The sequence below is a fragment of the Crocodylus porosus genome, unplaced genomic scaffold (genome assembly GCF_001723895.1).
Source record: "Crocodylus porosus isolate Cpor-Errol unplaced genomic scaffold, CroPor_comp1, whole genome shotgun sequence".
NCBI classification, from domain to species: domain Eukaryota; kingdom Metazoa; phylum Chordata; order Crocodylia; family Crocodylidae; genus Crocodylus; species Crocodylus porosus.
This window is the reverse complement of record NW_017728911.1, coordinates 37,657,565-37,676,081: the sequence shown is the minus strand read 5'-3', so window position 1 is coordinate 37,676,081 and position 18,517 is coordinate 37,657,565.

Sequence of the window (18,517 nt, the reverse complement as noted above, 5' to 3'; positions counted from 1 at the left end):
AGCTATGACAGGATGTCAAATGAAACAGCATAGATCCAATGGCTGGTCAGTGGGTGTGTCTACACAACCTGTTTACTGAAGTTGCCTAATTAGCTCCACAGTAAACCTCTCAGTGTCTACATACGCAGTACTATTAGGACAGAATAAACTAATTAACTCCGCCATAAGTTAGTGTGTGTAAACACAAGTACTATCCTATGGCAGAGTTTTTTAGTTGGCAGCAACGCTCATGTAAATGCTTACAGGGCTGGCTGGGGCACAAGGTTGCTTCAGTTCAGGGGCTACCTGCTGACTAACCCCACACTGAAGCACCCTCCTGCCCCAGCCAGCCGCAGGGTGATCACTCAGGGCGCCCTGCCAGCTGGGACTGCTCCAACTTGGCTCAATGTGCTGCAGTTCCAGGTGCACAGTCTAACGTGGTGCCCAGGAGCAGTAAACTCCAGCATGATATGCAGTGGAGTTTAGTGCTGCACATTAATTGCATTTGTAGATGCAGATTTGTATAATGACCTATTGTCATTCATTGACTGTAATAGTGGCTGAAATCATTGCTGCCTCAGTGCATCCCTTGGTTCACAGGGGTAATTTTGAACGAAGTTAACACACTGCAATGTTTTTGGGCAGTTGCACTCTTATTTCTGATGTTTCAGCCAGCAAAGAAAATGGAATCTCCAGTTGCTGTGGGTATCTCTCTCTCCCCTAAGAGTGGAAATATTCACTTATGAGCCAAATTCAGCCCTGGAATTGAGTCACTGAAACCAACAGCTTACTGTGGCTTACTGTGATCAGACAGAGAAAGAGCTTTAGACTTTGAAATGGTTTTATAAATGGCAAGAATTTTTCACAGGAAGAACTGCTGGTGCAAAGAGACCCAGAAAACTGTGGATATATGATAGCGAGGACTATCCTTAACTGTTCCACGCTGCTAAAGAATTCTAAAAACTTTGGAACATCTCTCCCTAACTGTTGAGATAAAAAATAAAAGCAGCAAATAGCACAGTTGCAGACTTTATTCAGAATAGTGAGGCAAATGGAATCCTCCTTGAACTTTTCTTTCTTTAACTTGCCTGACAAACAGGAGGACAATGGGACAGATCAAAAGAAACAGGAAATAGTGCAATATTTCTGTCTCTCCACAGTGTCCCTCTTATCTTCAGGCATTGCCCTGCTGGACAGCACCAACAGGGGTTGAAAAAACTGTTGTTTCAGATGCATCACAGGAGCCAGTGTTTAAAGTTCAATCACACGTTTGCTTATTCTGGGAAATGCCATCCTTGCAGGAAGTCTCTCTGCAAGTAGCCAAAAGGAGTGCAGTGTGTCAGTGTAGTGCATATTGATGGTAGTCACTCAGCGTCCTGCCAAACAAACACTTCAGGTCATTGAGGAATTGAAGCAGCTGGCCCAGGATTTGTATGGCACAAAGCCCGACTCCATCAGCAAATCACTCTAAACAACAAATAACCTAATGAGATACTTCCACCCACGCAGCTACTCTGTACATGGCTCATGATTGTAGAGATCAAAGAAGCACAAATGTGTTCTGAAGGTCATTAACAGGGCAATCAATAGGTGGAAGGTGAAGCAGCTACAGACCCAGAGTGACATTGCCTCTTTCAGAAAAAATCCTTGTTGCTTTGTGCATCCTGGAATACCTATGTAGCTCCTACTCCTTCTGACTTTCATTCTGGGGACGGAACTTTTTCATAGTGAAACTGATGTGATATATGATACAAGAACCAAAATATAAAATAATCGGATAGGGGCAGCTAACTCAGGAAATGGTAGAAAGTAAGCATGTATTAAAACTAGTGGAGTCTGACAAGTGCTAAATCTAAGGAAAATGCAATTTTTTCCTGTGTTTTCCAACCAAATCAGAGAATACAGCTGAAAGGGAAACTCTGTCACTGGAAAAAGAAGAGAGAAGAGAGAATGTTGATGTTTCAATTGAAAGAGATTCAGTGAAGTAAGGACAAATAGGTAAAATACCACATGACCTCTCTCAACCCCACTGGTACCAATTTGAAATAGACCATGAAGATAAGCTTCAAAGAGATTTTCTAGATATTCAGAAAAGATAACAGAAAGTTTGCAGAAAACTTCAATGGATGATATGCAGATGTGTGTACACAGAATGTTTTGATAAAGTAGCATAGGCTAGCTAATAAAGGTCACCCTTGAATCCAGGCTGATTTTAGATTAGACTGGTATTTTAGAATCAAACATTCTATTCAGAGAATAGAAAACTAGAAAGGACACCTATTATTTAGTCTGGCCTTCTGCTTAATACAGTCCAAGAGACTGCCCAGCTTAATTTCTGTTTGAACAAGAGAATAGCTTTTTTAAAAAAACGCATTTGATTTAAAAGTTGCTGTTGATTAAGTATGCACTGCAGCCCTAACTAAATTGTTCTAATGGTTAATATTCCTCACTTGAAAACCTGCTCCTGATTTCTAGTCTGAATTTTTCTAGTTTCAGCTTCCAGCTATTGTTATACCTCTGCTAGGTTGAAAAACCTTCTGGTATCAAATTCCTATTCCTCATTCAAGTACTTACAGAACAAGTCAACTCCTAACCTTCTGTTTGATCTGCTAAACTGCTTGAGATTCCCTACGCTTACATTCAAAAGTATATTTTTTCAATCAAGTAATCATGTGCCTCTTTCCTGAACCTTCTCCAGGCTGTCAACGTTACTCTCGAATTGTGGACACTGGAACTGGACACAGTATTCCCCTAGTAGTCACAATTTTATTAAATAGGCAGTACAACCTCCCAACTCATACTTGATATTTTCCTGTTCATTCATACAAGGATCAGTTTAGCCCTTTGAGGCAGCATATTCCACTGGGAAGCAATGATCAGCTAAATATGACCCCCAAGTCCTTTGCAGTCATTGTTTCCCAGGATAAACCATTGTGTAAGTGTAAATATGACCTGCATTCTTTGTTTCTAAATGTATGCCTTTACATTTGGCAACTGTTTGTGTCTAGCTTGCTAAGCAATCCACTCTATGCTAGCACTGTCTTCTTCATTGTTTACTGCTACCCCAAGTTTTGTGTCATCTGCAAGCCCTGTCATTAGTGTTTTTATGTTTTTCCAAAGATCATTAATAAAATGTTAAATTGTGGTCTCTGCACTACCCCACTAGAAACACGGGTGCTTGAAAATTACCAGTTTGCAATTATATTTAGAGGCTTATCAGCAGGTCAAGTATTCATCTATTCAATGTGCACCAGGTTGACTTTGTATCATTCTGTTTTCATAATCAAAATGCTGTGTGGCACCATGTCAAATCCTTTGGAGAAGTCTATTACACTGATGCTGTGCTTTTATCAACCAAATGCATAATCTCATCAGAAAGACATATCGGGTTAATTTAGAAAGATCCATTTTCCATAAACCTATGACAGTTGGTATTAATTATATTATCCTCCTTTAATTCTTTATTATTTGAGCCCTATATCAGCTGTTCTGCTGTTTTACCCACAATTGATAACAGGCTGATAGGCCTATAATTACACAGGTCATCCCATTTACTCTTTTGCAGACATAGAAAGACGAGACCTCAGGCTTTTTCTTTTTTTGACACAAGGAAAATGATACTGTAGTTGTGCTGCTTTGCTTCCCATTTTCTCAATAGGATTCCCCCTCTGCCAAGAGGTTACTTATTATCCTTCAGGGTGAAATTTCCCACATTGCCACTAGGAGACACTATTTCATTGAATTTGGACTGAACTTGTCCTTTCCTGCCTGCCACCAATAATAGAGTAAAATTGAGCCTTTCAGCTGATGTGAACAAACTGCTTCCAGTTGCTTATAACAACACCAGAGCAATTTCTCCTTCAAAATAAACTAGAAACTAAATGTGGTTCTGTAATATGATAGAAAAAAATGCCTTGCAGATCTCTTCAAGCATGGCAGGAGGGAATGAAAATACATGATTAGATGTTTAAAATTATTGAAGGCATAAAAGTAATTTATTTATTACAATCCCTCATTTTACTGTTATGTACTTGATTTTTTCATCCCTTTCTGCATCATTTTGCCTTATTTTATATATCTTTAGTTAGTTTATCCCAATGTTTCATTAATGTATTTACTGATTTTTTTGATGTGTTGAATAAGTCAAATATTATTTTAAGAAAGAATGCAAGCCTTTGTTTGGCCCCCAATTTATAAACTTCAGGTAATTTACAGGTGTGTGTTAGCAACAGGTGATATTCATTTGGGGGATTTTAAGTATTATTTTTTTATAATATCTAATAAAACAAGTGTAGATCTTATGGAAACTATTTATTTATTCCCAACCCTATCATCCATAATTGTGCAATTTTTTCTTGACATCAAAATGTGTTTGATCTGTTTGGAACCTTTATATTCCACTGATACTCAAGGGAACCTCCAAAACTTATGCCTCCTCTGTAAGGTTCACAGGATAATAGAAGTTAGAGATGGGAAAGACCTGTTAGGTCATCCAGTCCACACTCTGCCAAATTGGGATGTCTCCCTGTACTATATCTAGTCTAAATTTGGGTCATTACTGTAGAACTTTTCCCTCTAAGGGTTATTTATTTATAAACTACAGTAAATAGAAGATAGAATGGCAAGGATGCTTTTTTTGCCCATGCTTTCAAAATCTCAAGCAATAATTTCTAGGTGAAACTGATGAATTTCTTCTTACCTCTGTCATGAGAAATTAAATGAGGTGGCAATCGACCTCTATGGAACTCTTTCCAGTTGTCATTTGCTGTATAAATGAGATAGGAAGAGTTTTCCTTGAAGGCTCAGAGATGTGCACTGAAACTAAAGAAGAAAATACCATGCATTTTTTTTCCTCTCCCTGAAAGGCTGAGAACCTGATCCCTCACACATTTTTGTGATCAGTCTGACTCTGATTTGAAGTCAAGAGGACTGCTAAGATCAGAAAGGTTGGGCTCACCTTTTAAGCTTTTGTAGGATCAGTACTTGGGTCTGTAGCTTCCTTTCAGCTCAAGTAATCAAATCTTCCTATGCAAAGCTTCAGCCTAGAACCAGGAAGAGGGAGCTCAGGATCAGAGATATAAACCTACAGTTCATTCTGACACTGATTTCGAAGACAGTGAGGAAGTTAGATCTGCTTACATAAATAAGGATGCAGAAACAGGCTTGGTGTTATTCACCTATCCTGCAAATTGCTATACATCTTGCGCCTGCGAAAACAGGAGCATTGTATATTTGTGCACTTACTTAAGCTGCATACTCTTTATGCCAAGGACTGGCATTTTGTTCTACATTTGTACGGGACCTAGCATAGTGGGATTCCAATCTAGGACTAGGGCTTCTAGGTACTATAGTAATAGAAGTAACATCTACTAAGGTATTGATTATACTGATCAATCATTTCCCTGTGATGATGTCCTTATTGTGATAGAATAGAGAGTTTCTTCTAAGTAGTAGGTTGAATAACAGCTTCTAAATTTACATTTTTGAAGCACGCAATATTTTCATAGCAATACCACAGTATTCTACATTGTCGCACTCAGACATATCTTTAAAGGATTGTGTTGTACTTTATGGAAAAGAGGACTATGAGTTCTCATGGGTTGTATTCCAAACTCTACCACTCACCTATTTTCATTATAGACAAAGTACTGGTACTTCTTCTACTTAAGATTACTATTTATCAGATATCTTTTATAGTAATTATTTGAAAAGTAACATTTCAAGAGACTTTGAGATCCTTTCATCAAAGGTGCTGTAGACATGCAAATGTTTCAATAATAATAATTCACTTCCTTAAAACATTGCTTTGCATGTACCCTTAGCCTAGGCTATAGTCATGCATCTTGGATTCAGAGTTTTCATCGTCTTAAGAGCATGTTACTGGAGCTTTGTAAGCATAACAATATGTTGGCTACCTCTTCAAGAATACTTTCTAAGAGATCTGGCAAGTAATTTATATCAAACACTTCTAGGAAGTTTGATTCTCTTTTTGTTTGTGAATGGTTTGCAAATAAAAATTGCAAACTTTTTGAAATGCATTCATTATTCAAAATTTTTTGCAATTGTTTGCAGTGACTGAGTCTTGGTCTGCAGATCATTTGGGACAAGTTCATTTTACATATTCACATATTAACCTGTGTTGATTAATTCTATAACTCCTACAGTATTATTTCTGTTCTCTGATTGAATTATTTATAAAAGCAACCAACAGTGCAGATTTTGAAGTATAGAATTCAGTGTAAAATTCATAAATTTACATGTGTACTGTGGTTCATTGGTTGTACAACTTGAAGTTCATGTTTGGCAAATGTTCAAATTTCAAATGTGTTTTTCATGATTATTCCCACTATTAAAGCTCATTCACTCTTCATGGGAAGAGAGCAGAGAAGACACTTGAACATTGTCAAAGGAAATTCATTTAAAAATTGTAATGAATATCCAGGGAAACTGTGCTGCAGTACTCACCCATATGCAGGGGTGCTCAGAGTCTTATTCATAGGCACCTTTCATTGCAAGCATTGAATAGTTCTGTTATGACTTCATATTATGGTCACTATGGGCCTCTATACTCATGGTCCAGGGTGGAGGGGGATGTGCTTTAATTAGAATGGCTCTAAGTGCTGCTCTGATTAAAGCACCTGCAGTGTCACTTGTATTCAGCATCCCGTGCTTCAAAATGGTGGCAGAGTCGATTGTGAGCCACGGATTCTTTGACAGACTCCACAGGTGGTGGTTAAAGGAAGCATTCAATGAGCTTTAGTTAAAGTGCCCTTGCCCCCATTTTGAAATGTGGGGACACTGAATATATATGATACGGAGGCTGCTGGAACATGCTATTTAGCACACTCCAGCAGATTTGCAGCAGAATCAAGTCTGCTCCAACACGTGCTAATTAGCACACATCAGAGCAGAGTTCTGTCATGTGTATAGGTGCCCTATACCAACTTTATTTGTGGCATCTCCCAATTGGTTATGAGTGACTTGTGATAGGAGTTGGGTCCCCACACAATTACCTCTTTGACATTTGGGTGACTACTTGAGCATGGAAGTGTTGATTATTCAACACCAGCTGCGGTGGACAGGGCATTGTGTGTGCATGTCTGATGTACGTTTACCAAAACAACTGCTATGCTCCCAACTCAGCCAAGAAGAAAGAATATGTGGAGGCCAAAGGAAACACTTCAAGAACACCTTCAAGACAAACTTTAAGAAATGTGTTATTGACATTGCAAATTGGGAAAAACTGGCTCAGGACAGAGCTACATGGTGATGCCTTGTGAGAAAAGGTACATCTTACTTTAAGGAAAACTGTCTTGCCCAGGAAATAGAAAAATGATAGAAATTGAAGGAAAGAAAACAAGACTGAGACATCCATGGTTTGACCCTTCCTTTAACCACCATTTGTGGAATCTGTCAAAGAATCTGTGGCTCATGATGGACCTCCTTAGCCATCAACAGACTCATCCACAACTCCTCAATCATGAGGGATTGTTGATGATTAATTGAAAACACTTACTTGATGTGACAGCAGGTGCCAGTTTTAGATGTGGTAAAAGGGTGTTCAAGTGAGGGAGCTCACTACTCCCCCGCCCATTGCCTCTGGAGAGTAGACCTTCTACCTGGTGCTGAGAAGATCCCACATCATCATTACGTGGGGAATAAAAAGAAGCAGCTATTTTATGTCCCATCTGCTTCCACTGGGACTCCTGGCCTTGTTCCTCCTCCTCCTCCTCTTTTACCCATTTGACTGGGATCAAGGCATTTTTTCTCTCAGGCCTTTCATCCACTGAGATTTCAGAGTAGAGAGAAGATGATCAGTGCCTATTCCTTGTTAGTACTCTGGTCCCCAGTGATTTAACACAACCACCCAAGCACTGCTTAACAATAGCTACCAAAATGCATGAGATCTTCTCCTCCCCTGACATACTTTAATCAATGGTAGCAGGCATTAGGGTGAAGTAGCAACCATGACTAAGCAGTGGTCTGATTCTGCAGTTTGATGTATACCTATGACAGCTTTATGCAACTTCTCTTCGCTGGCCTTCCGGGCCTTCCACGAGTGCTGTTCTTGTACTTCAACCTACTTTCTGAGACATCACGAAGGAGGAGCCTTTGAAATGGAGGTGAGAAAAGAAGAAAGTAGCTTCCGGACAACAGCCAGGAGTTTATGCCTTAATTTACAGAGTTATATAAATGTAGACAGAAAATTGATTCTAGGGCCATTGGAAAAGAATAATATGAGTTGCAGCACTTTTTCTAAAAGCAAGTGTTAGCAGCCATGGTATAAGTGCTCACAATATTACTCTTTGCTTACTACCGTTTCTGAATGAAGAAAAACTATTAAAATGCAGACTATAAACTTTGTGTTGTAGTTAAATGGCTCAGCACTTAATGTGTCATCTCTTATTATGCCAGTGCCTGGGAGTTAAAGTTATGTTAGCAGCTGCATGTTTTTGAGGAGATGATAACTCCAAAAAAGAATTTGCTGTGTCATTCAACTATCATTTTTTTAAATCCATTTACCCATACAATCAGAGCTCAGATGCGAGTGCTTTTCAGCAAGGTCTTGCTTCTTAGCCAAGTTTACAACTGATCTGACTAAGGGAAAAGAAGGTCAAATGACTTGCCTGAGGTCACAGGCTGATGGAGTGGCTCAGCCAGGATTTGAGCCAAGAATCCATCTTCTTGGCTCATCATCCTTGGCTGTTAATATTGGACTTCATTTCCCTCTCTTGGTACCATGAACAGAAAGTGTAATGCCTTTATAGAATGTTGAAAGAATTTGATGCAGTCTGCAATCCAAAATAAAAGGTCGGCTGGGTTAAGAAAGAGTTAAAAGAAGCCAAGCTATGAAGAGAGAAACTGACAAAAGGGAAGAAATGAAATCTCAAGAGTGACTCAGTTCCTAACTCATCTCTCTTGAATAAGGGCTTTTTGGGGCCTGACATCATTTGAGCAGTGCTGTATCCCTATAATGACGGGAAGATTTTTTCGCTTAAAAAAAATAGAAAGAAAAAAATGAACCAAACCAACTCTTCATAATCATTCTCCTATGTCCATGGAGGTGCCATTAACAGGTTTCATTACTAGGCATTCCACCTGGCAGTGCCTGCCCCCTAAATCCTACCACAAAGAAAACATGCTTGGGCACAATGTCACCCACACCATCACCACTCCTGACTCTGGAGACCCAGATCTGTAGGGAGCAGGGGATGGGCAAAGTACCAGTGGCCTAGTTGAGTGCCTAACAGGAGCCAGGAAAGCCCTTCCATGTATGCATCTCAGGAGATGCTTTGATCTTATAGTTTAACTTTAGAGGAGGCCACTGGTTGTAACCACAGTTCCCAAGATAGTGTATGGTAAGTGTAAGAGGTGAACAAGATAGCAGCGCCTAGTGTCATACCAGAAATGGTTTCTTTGCAAGACCTGGAAATGGTGCTGCTTTTTAAATGGGAAGCTGATATTCCTGAGAAATTGATGGGCCCACCAAAGAAGTAGCCTCCACATACATCCCCCTGTCCCTGACAAACAAGCCAATTGAGCATTCTTTGTTTTAGGATTTGTTGGGTAATCTGTCTCTTTCATACTTATTTTTAGGTCTTGCTTTCTTTTGCCTTGGCCTTACTTCCAGTTTGTGGCCATGAGGGTTGTGCTGCTGGGGAAATGTTGAGCCAATCATATGGGTGTGATAGACAGTGGCCCAGGTATTAGACTGGAACAATGGAGCTGCAGGTAAGGTTTCTCCATGGGGTTTGGCTTGAGAGATCAGGAGGATTTCTCCCATCCTCCTGACTGATCTCTTGTCTGGTCAGTTCCTCTTTGGAATTTAATATCCCTTTTCCATGTCTTCTGTTTCTCTTCTCCCTCCATCTGTAGATTTCTGCTTCTCTGTTAGTTTCTTCCCCCTCCAGTCACCCACTCATTTCTCCCTATATGTCAGATAACTTAAATATTACAATTACAAGATGCCAGACTGTGGAGAAACCTGGAAATCCATGGTTGTTGCAGCAGGTTGACTATAAAAATGGCTTTATTTGTACTGCATTTCAGATGCTGGGGTTGACAGTTTCATTTCTAAAACTACTTATGCTCTGAAAAGTCAATAACAACATTTCCATTATTTCCTTACTTGACTTTTTTCTTTTGGTCTGTATTTTTTCAAGTCAACATCTATTGGGTACTGATTTCAGGCAACACAAGTGCAAAGTGCAAGGATTCTTCTTGTAAGGAGATGCTACTTTTCTGTTTATTAACACACATCTATTTTCCTGTTCCCACTGATAAATTCTCTCCTGCCAGGCCTAACTTTTCTCTTAGTTATCCATCAGTGTGACCTGTAGCTGAACATTTTATCTGGGCACCAACTCAACTTGGGGGACCCCCAATGAAAATGCATCTCAAGGCTATCTCAGACCAAAGGATTGTTCACCTGGGAGTGGCGACTGCTATGCATCCTGCTCCTGGAATGCACTCAGTAGCATCAGGGAAGATGAACAGCCATCCACCCTGATCCTGCAGCAGGAACAGGTATCAGATTAACCTGGGACAGAGGTGACTATATTTGACTGTGACTTCATTTTGTTCATTTCCCTGACTGGGAAACTGCCCCAGCTACTCCAGGGTTTGACCATATTGTGACGAGTCCATTTTCTGAATTGCCACAACATGAAAAAAACAACCCAGATGTTCTTGAAAGTATCAAAATGTTAGAATATGTGGGTATCTGTTGGATTCACTGTATCATTCCGCACTGCTGTAATAATGAAATACTAGACCAAGCTTCTTAGGGATGCACTGGAGTCTCCTTCAGTGGCTATTTATAAGAGGCTGGAGAAACATCTGCTGTAAATATATTTGATCTTGCCTCAGTACAGCCTGTTGGACTCAATCTCTCGAGGTCCCGCCCAATTCTGGGTTGCTGCGATTCTATATTATTGCCACAATATCAAGCAATACTAGGAGAGGTTCGTGGTGATGTACAGTAACAACAACAAAATAATGGCAGCATAAGTGTGGCCATTTGTGGGGAAAATGTGAAAATATAATACTCATAACTCAGATATCTGGGAAGGAAGATAAGCAGTTATATACTCCAGTGCTCTAGCCAGCAGCAAGTCTTGACACTCTTATTTCTTCATCTCCTCCGCACTCCTAGTAACTTCTTTTGGGACTTTAGAGGACTTTATGCTTACTTTTATGAATGTTAAACTTGCAAAGTCTGCATTCACACCTCCCCAAAAGGAGCATCAGAGGCTGTGGTTAACGATCAAGTCTGCTTCACCTGCTAAGGTGCTGTTATTAATTCTAGTTCTTAACAGAAGGGAACAAACCCATGCATGACATCTCCCATGTTAGAATTCCCATCCTAACAGCCCAGGCCAGCTGCTTCGAATTATAGTATTTAATGCTATAATGTGTGCATCTCTAGAGGAGAAACATAAGCGATCCAGACAAAGACAGATCACCCTTCTTGCTCTCTCTGAGCTAGAACCTGCCTGCCTCTCAGCAAGTCCTTCACCAAGAAGCCCTGCAGGTTATTTGTTTCTTGTTGGTTTAATTGGCAGAGTAACAACCACCACTTGCCCAGCAAGCCCACTGATTTACGTCTTGCTGGTCTTGGAAAAATTTGTGGAGAAAACAAAGCTTGAGGTAGAGTACTGTCAGTTTTAGGGGTTTCCCCCTTAAGTCGCAAAATGTCAGTACTATACATGATGACTAAGCCTAGTTAAAACCTCTCTATTTACCTGACAGTTTATTTGGGGCAAAAGGCAAAATGTTGATCTTTCACCCCTGAGGATAGGTTGCATGGATGCAATGAAAACTCAGCATTTCTTTTCAGCCATTAAGGTGAAGGTCATATACTGGTAATAAAGGTTAACCATCATTGTTCTCTCACTCCCTCTTACATAAAGCTACATTCTTTAAAGGAGCAGATTCTTCATCCACAATTTGGGCATGCTTAGACCTGATGATTTTGGTTCAGATTTCTCTCTAGTACATGTGTAATGTGAATATAGGAAAAAGATCTGTAATGACATTGTGTCAGCAGCCTTAATTATTTTATTTAATTATACAGTTAGAGTACTGAGCTACATAAACGGGCTTGTTGACATTTCCTATGGGTTGCAATTTTTGCCCTTGTAAGAGATTATTTCTTATTATTTTAATGGTCCTATTGATTTTAAGGCAATTGAGAACAACTTAGAGTTGGCTATTGGGATTGTGACATCAAAAGTTATCTAGATAGTTCTCATGGAGAGGACTTTGATTTATTTGCATTTTTCAACCTTATTGGTTAAAATGCTATAAAAGTCATCAAGTGTTCACTTATACTTTCAGAAGTCATATTTCACAGCAGAGATACAATCTTAATCAAATGAATGAAATATAGCCCTATGGTTTTACAAGGGATGTGATATATATATATATGACTGTTTTCTAACCCAAATGATATTTTTGCTAAATTTGTTGAACAGATACCCACAAGCTCTTCCACAAGCTCTTATGGGGATAATTTTAGCTAAAGGGATGTTATTTTGGTACATATTTCACAGTTTATATAGAAGCAGATGATCACCTTCCCACAAGAACCTTCAAATGCCACATTCAGCACATCTCAGTGTAATTGGATGAAGTATTTAAGCAATTGACAATATGGAATATATTTCTTCCACTGACCATCTCACTAATGCCATCATCTGTGCTTTTTTCTATTTCTTTCTCCTCTGTGATATACAGTATGGGTTGTGATTGGTGGAAGTTGTGACTGCAACAGCAAGCGTCCTATAAGAAAGAGAGCTATATAAATGGACTTAGGAGGAATGAGGAAGCTTTCCTAATGGGCAGTAGTCTTCCAGGCCTTCATTGCTCTGTAAGTACCTGATCCAGCTTGTTGGACTCAATACAAAGACTCCTTCCATAGGGTTTGAAATATGTCCTACATGTAGAGTCAAGGCACAGCTGCTTATTTTTAATTGAAGAGACTGACACTGAGACAAAAGCTCTACTGCCTGGTTTCCAGTATACCCAGTGAACCTTTTGAGTTTGTCTATTCATTGGTGGGCAGTATTCACCATAATTGCTAATTATAAAGTGCCTCAGCCTCAGCCTCAGCCTCACCCTAGCAGGGGTCAGCATATCATTACTGATTCTTCCCAATAATCCTTCATTTGACTTGTGATGGTCTTTAAGGGTTAGAGGACAAACTTTATTTGTTTCAGCCAATCAAAAACTACTTTGAACACAGCAATACTTTTAAAAAGTGCTAGAACTTTCAGTATGTTGTCATCCTTGTTTTCTTCTGAGACTTTGTGCCTGTTTTCCACTTCTGTTCAGTGTGCCCGTTTATCTCCTCCCTATAATAAAGGGCTATGTGTAAGGTATCCTTAGGATTTGCAGGATTTAATTAGAATGGATTTATGCTGATTAGAGTTGATGGGATTGAAATGCCGTGTAGTTATTAATTTCCTTGTTTTAATTTTGCTACTTAGTCATATGCTACCAAAAATATCCTAGGAAAGACTTTTCCCTTGTAGAATGGCAAAATTGATAAATAAATGCTTCACAGTATAGTTCATTTTAAAAACTACATACAATAAACTATTGACTTTTCAGACTTTACATATGGATACCGATTAGTAAAACTGGTCGATAATTAAAAGAAATAGTCACAATTTTTTAAGCTGAATTTTAAAATAAACCATTTTTGTGGGAGTTCCTATTAATATTTTTTTCTGTTTTTTCCATTACAATTTCAAAAATGTAATTTCACTAACATTTGAAAATTGTGATTTTTTTTTAAATGTCCTGCCCTTCTGTAGCACCTGCAGGGCAGGCCCATTTTCTGAAGTCCTATACAACAATTGATCAAACCACATAGTCCCTCTTTAGAGGAGATATAGATGTGTACAGCACATACATAAAGGGGGCTTGTAGGTTTGTTTCTGTGCAGCAGCCCCATGAATCTGTATCTGTTTTAATCCCAGTTTTAACTGGGGCATTTCTTTTCCTCTTGGTGGCACTAGGAAGTGTACATCATCATCACTTGGTCCCGCTGTATATGGTGAGAAAGAAGAGCTGACCATGGTACTAGTGTCTGCCTCCTTTTGTGGTTACTGCGTGGGGCGGCAGTTTGAGTGTTGGGAACTTATGTGCATTTCTTATGGGGGACTGCTGAATCAGCATATCTCAGCCACATTAGCTCTGCCCCACTCAAAGACCAGTGCTTGCTGTGTGCCCTTGTGGCCTGTTACAGAATCATAGAAAATTAGGGTTGGAAGGGACCTCAGGAAATCATCTAGTCTAACCATCTAGCTCAAAGCAGGATTGCCCCCAACTAGATCATTCCAGCGAAGGCTTTGTCCAGCTGGGTCTTAAAAACCTCCAAGGGCAGCGATTCCACTACCTCTCTGAGTAACCTGTTCCAGTGCCTTACTACCCTCCCAGTGAGAGAGTTTTCCCTAATATGTAACTTCAACTTCCCTTGCTGCAACTTGAGACCACTGCTCCTTGGTCTGTCATCTGTCACTCTAAAAGCAGTGTAGATCCATCCTCCATCACATTTCGGGTAGATAAAGGGTGCTATTATATATCCCTCAGTCTTCTATTCTCCAAACTAAATAAGCCCAATTCCATCAGAAGTCAGGTGCCCCATCCCCCTAACTATTTTCATTGCCCTCTGCTGGACTCTCTCCAATTTGTACACATCCTTTCTGTAGTGGGGACCCAAAACTGGACACAGGACTCCAGATGTGGCCTCCCCAGTGCCAAATAGAGGGGAAGAATCACTTCCCTCAATCTGCTGGCTCCTACAAATGCAGCCCAGGATGCCATTAGCCTTCTTGGCAACAAGGGCACACTGCTGGCTCCTATTCAGCTTATTGTCCACTGTCACTCCCAGTTCTTTTCTGCAGAGCTGCTGCTTAGCCAGCCAGTCTCCACCCTCTACCAGTGCATTGAATTGTTCCTAAGTGCAGGATTTGCATCCTAAGTGTGGAGGGTAAGATGACTGGTATGTTCTGCAGACGGGCCAAAGATGGGGCTTGCCAGATAAACTGTCCTTTAAAGGTACTTCCAGGGTAGAGGAGAGGTACACTGGGTGTCACCCCACCTGTTCTGTTGTGAGGGAGATACCTAGTTTTTAAAGCCATCAATACAGGAATTTTCACTGGAAAAAATAGCTGCTATTGACCTATTTGACATTGCTATAAATTATGTCTCTCGTGTGCTTTTTTTAATCTATTTTTTATTAAAAGGTGTTTCTTCTCCTCTTAGTATACATGCATCTCCCTCGTTAATGTTAATAAGAACTTAGGCATGCCAGGTTGATTTCCCATCTATTTTGGTATCCTTCTCTGACACTGGCCAATGTCATACACTGCAAACAATGGCACAATTCCACTTCTCCTCTGCCAAAATGCACCTGGAAACACTAGCATCTTTCATGCAGATCTAGACTTTTTAGGAATCCCCTAATCACCAGTCCTACCTCAGTTGATTTTTAATGTCCCTCTCTAGAACCTATAAAAGTCGCAGGCATGTGGGGGCAGTCTGTAAGCCTGATCCAAAGTCCATTAACATTAATGGAAACACTCCCATTTACATCAGTAGGCTTTGAAACAGGCCATACCTTCTTGAACATCTATTCAAATTAGATTACTAGTTCCTGTACTGAATATGTATTAATATTTACATTTTTCTAGCATTATGCTGAGTCAGCATTTTTCTTTTTCCTTAGCTGTCTAGTATCTGTAAAGGGAAGAGACTGATAATTTAGCATACATCTTTCCTGGGGACTGTAAGACCATGTTTAAAATAAAGGTAAGTGAACATTGTGTTTAGAGATGGACGTAAACCAGGAATAATTCTACACACCTTTATGCTTTGGGGAAATTCAGTGCTGCCTCCCTGTTTCGTAGGTTGGACACCACCTTGTCACTGAATCCTAGAAATGCTGGGTTTACAATTCCAAAGCAAGACACAATCCTGCTCACCCTTGTTAGGTAAATCTACCAGGGAAGTCAAGAATGGAGTGTGCAGGATCAGGATCTGATTAAGGCTGGATTGTCTACAGTGCCTAAATCTAATATATTTTTATTTGATTTGGATGTTTTGTATCAGTAGAAGGTAGCTGGGCATAAAAAGAGGCCAGCACTATTATTCAACATTATTAATGATGTTGTCTCCTGGTAGATTCTCAAAAACTAGAAAACTAATAAATTTTACATATTGAAAACAATCACAGATATATCAAACAAATATATAAATTCTTTAAAGTATTTAATATGTGTTAAGAGGACAGAATGATAAATTCAATATTGAAAACCAATATCAAGTTTACAATTACATGCCATTTATCATCGCTGATTGCATAGACAGCATCTTATTGCGGGGAACAAAGTGATTCATAAACTGAAACCTTGAATAGTTCTATAAAAACAAGGAAAAATTCCTGCTACATCTTGGAAGTCATGTTTTTCTTTTCTACCATTATTGTTCAGAAACAAATTTTACATGCTTAATTTCTGGAGTTTTAATGTTAAATATGCAATACTTTTGTGAGAGGGAAAGCTGTCTCTTACAAAAAAGAATATGATTCAATAGTATGTAGTTTTTTCTCAGACCTGATTCTCTTTTTCTGAAAAAAGAATGGCATATGGAAGAAGTGGAAGTAGAAAGGAGGCTAGTTCTGAGTTGCAGAGGTGGAAGTGAGCAAACAGAAGCATCAGTGTATTTAACTAAGGTGATTTGACTGAAAAAAAGTTTGTACTAATGATGCCTTTTTATTTAGCAGGTCTGCTTCCTGGGAAAAATCTTGGACCCAGTGAAGACATCAGCATTGAGATTTCACTGCCTGTGTAGACTGTAAGTCAGCTATATTACTTCTAGCTCCTATAATCCTAAGAGAGGTCTGGAAGAGGGAACTGAATTCTTTTCTAGCTTGCATTTGATCAGCAGAATTATTAAGTAGTTTCCTGTTGCAAAACCACTATTGCAACCTCATTTTCTTCAGATTCTATTTCAGAACACTTATGACTGAGAACAGACCTTTGTAACTGGTTCTGATTCAGAGGTCAGAAAGAGCCTGACTTGACTTTCAAATCCTAGATTGACTTTGTAGGTGGGCTGTGTTGAGCCAGCACTAGAAGATGGTATTGTAGTATCATTTTTATTGTAAATTGTGCCTGTTTAACGTGGAGTTATTGAAATGTAGTGTGAGGCCATACAGTGCTACTGTATTTCCATGTCCCTTTCTAGAGTAGTATTGCTCCTTGAGTAGGCTCTAACATAAGGGAGATTAAACCATGCCTACACCCGGAAGCACTAAAACTTACTAAAGCACGACTGCCCAAAGTGTGGCCCATCAGCAGGATGCGGCCTGCCATCCATGCCTGCCCCTTTGAAATGGCCTCCCAGGCACAACACTTTGGAAACGCCCATACTAAACTCTCTAATTGTAGGCTTATCTCAGAAAGAGCAGAAGCTGACATTGAAAGAATAGAAGAATAACCCACAATTGTCTGCAAAAGGCATAATAGATATGAGTGGGATTTTGTCTCAGTAAGACCAGGACAGTACCAGGACAGGCCTTTCCAGCATGGAAAAAAGAGAAAGCTATACGTTTACGGTGCAGTGTAATATCTGCTATTGATGCCAAGAATGCCACAGACTGCCACAGACTACCCAGCTACTCACTGGGAACACTGGACTAGTCAAAACGCTGTGGAAACAACAGTGGAGCACCACAGCTCTTTGTTGGCTACACGGCTGAGAAGGCTTAAGACATCCACTTGCAAGTGTCTGGCCTAAATTATGTTCAGTAAACTTCAGGTGTTTCAAAGAAGTCAGCAGAATACAGAGCTGTTAATGTGGAAGATCTGGAAAAGCCAGCTCTCCTGCTGCTGGGCAGCCATGGCAATGAGTCGCTGGTCAAAACCAGCACAATCAGTCCAGAGCAATTGGAGTTTTTAATATCCTTATGCAAATAATAATAATAAAAAAAGGCATTAAGTTGGATCTATTTGTTCAAGAAATTAAGTTCAAAACTTAATCGATATTCAATTGTATTAAATATTGAAAATAAGCTAACATAGAAAAGTGGCAGCTGATGTATTATTGATGCTGCTGGTGCTGCTGTGGAAGAAGTTTCTAAAAACTGATGGAAGGAACAAGCAGGTGGGGGAAGCCCCTGCCCCGGCCCCTGCCCATTTAAGCAGCGAGAGGGAGGAAAGGAAAGTAGCCTGGGGCTGGGGTGGCAGCGGTAGTCCCTGCCAGCACCACCCTGGCCTGGGCTCGGCTGGGACGAGACATGAGCGCCTTGAAGCCGGGGGGAGCGCGGGGACCAGAAGTTGTGCGTTGGTGGGGAGCTGTCGGCCGGCTCGCTCCGCTCCGCTCCGCCGCCTCGTCCTTCCCGGGTGCTGGGCTCGCTCCCGGCTCAGAGCCAAGGGCGCCGGCAGCGCGTGCACAACGCCGCAGCCCGCCCGGAGCCGCAAGTCGCGGCCGAGCCCCGGGCTGCAGCGGGCAGGGCAGGGCGGGCCCG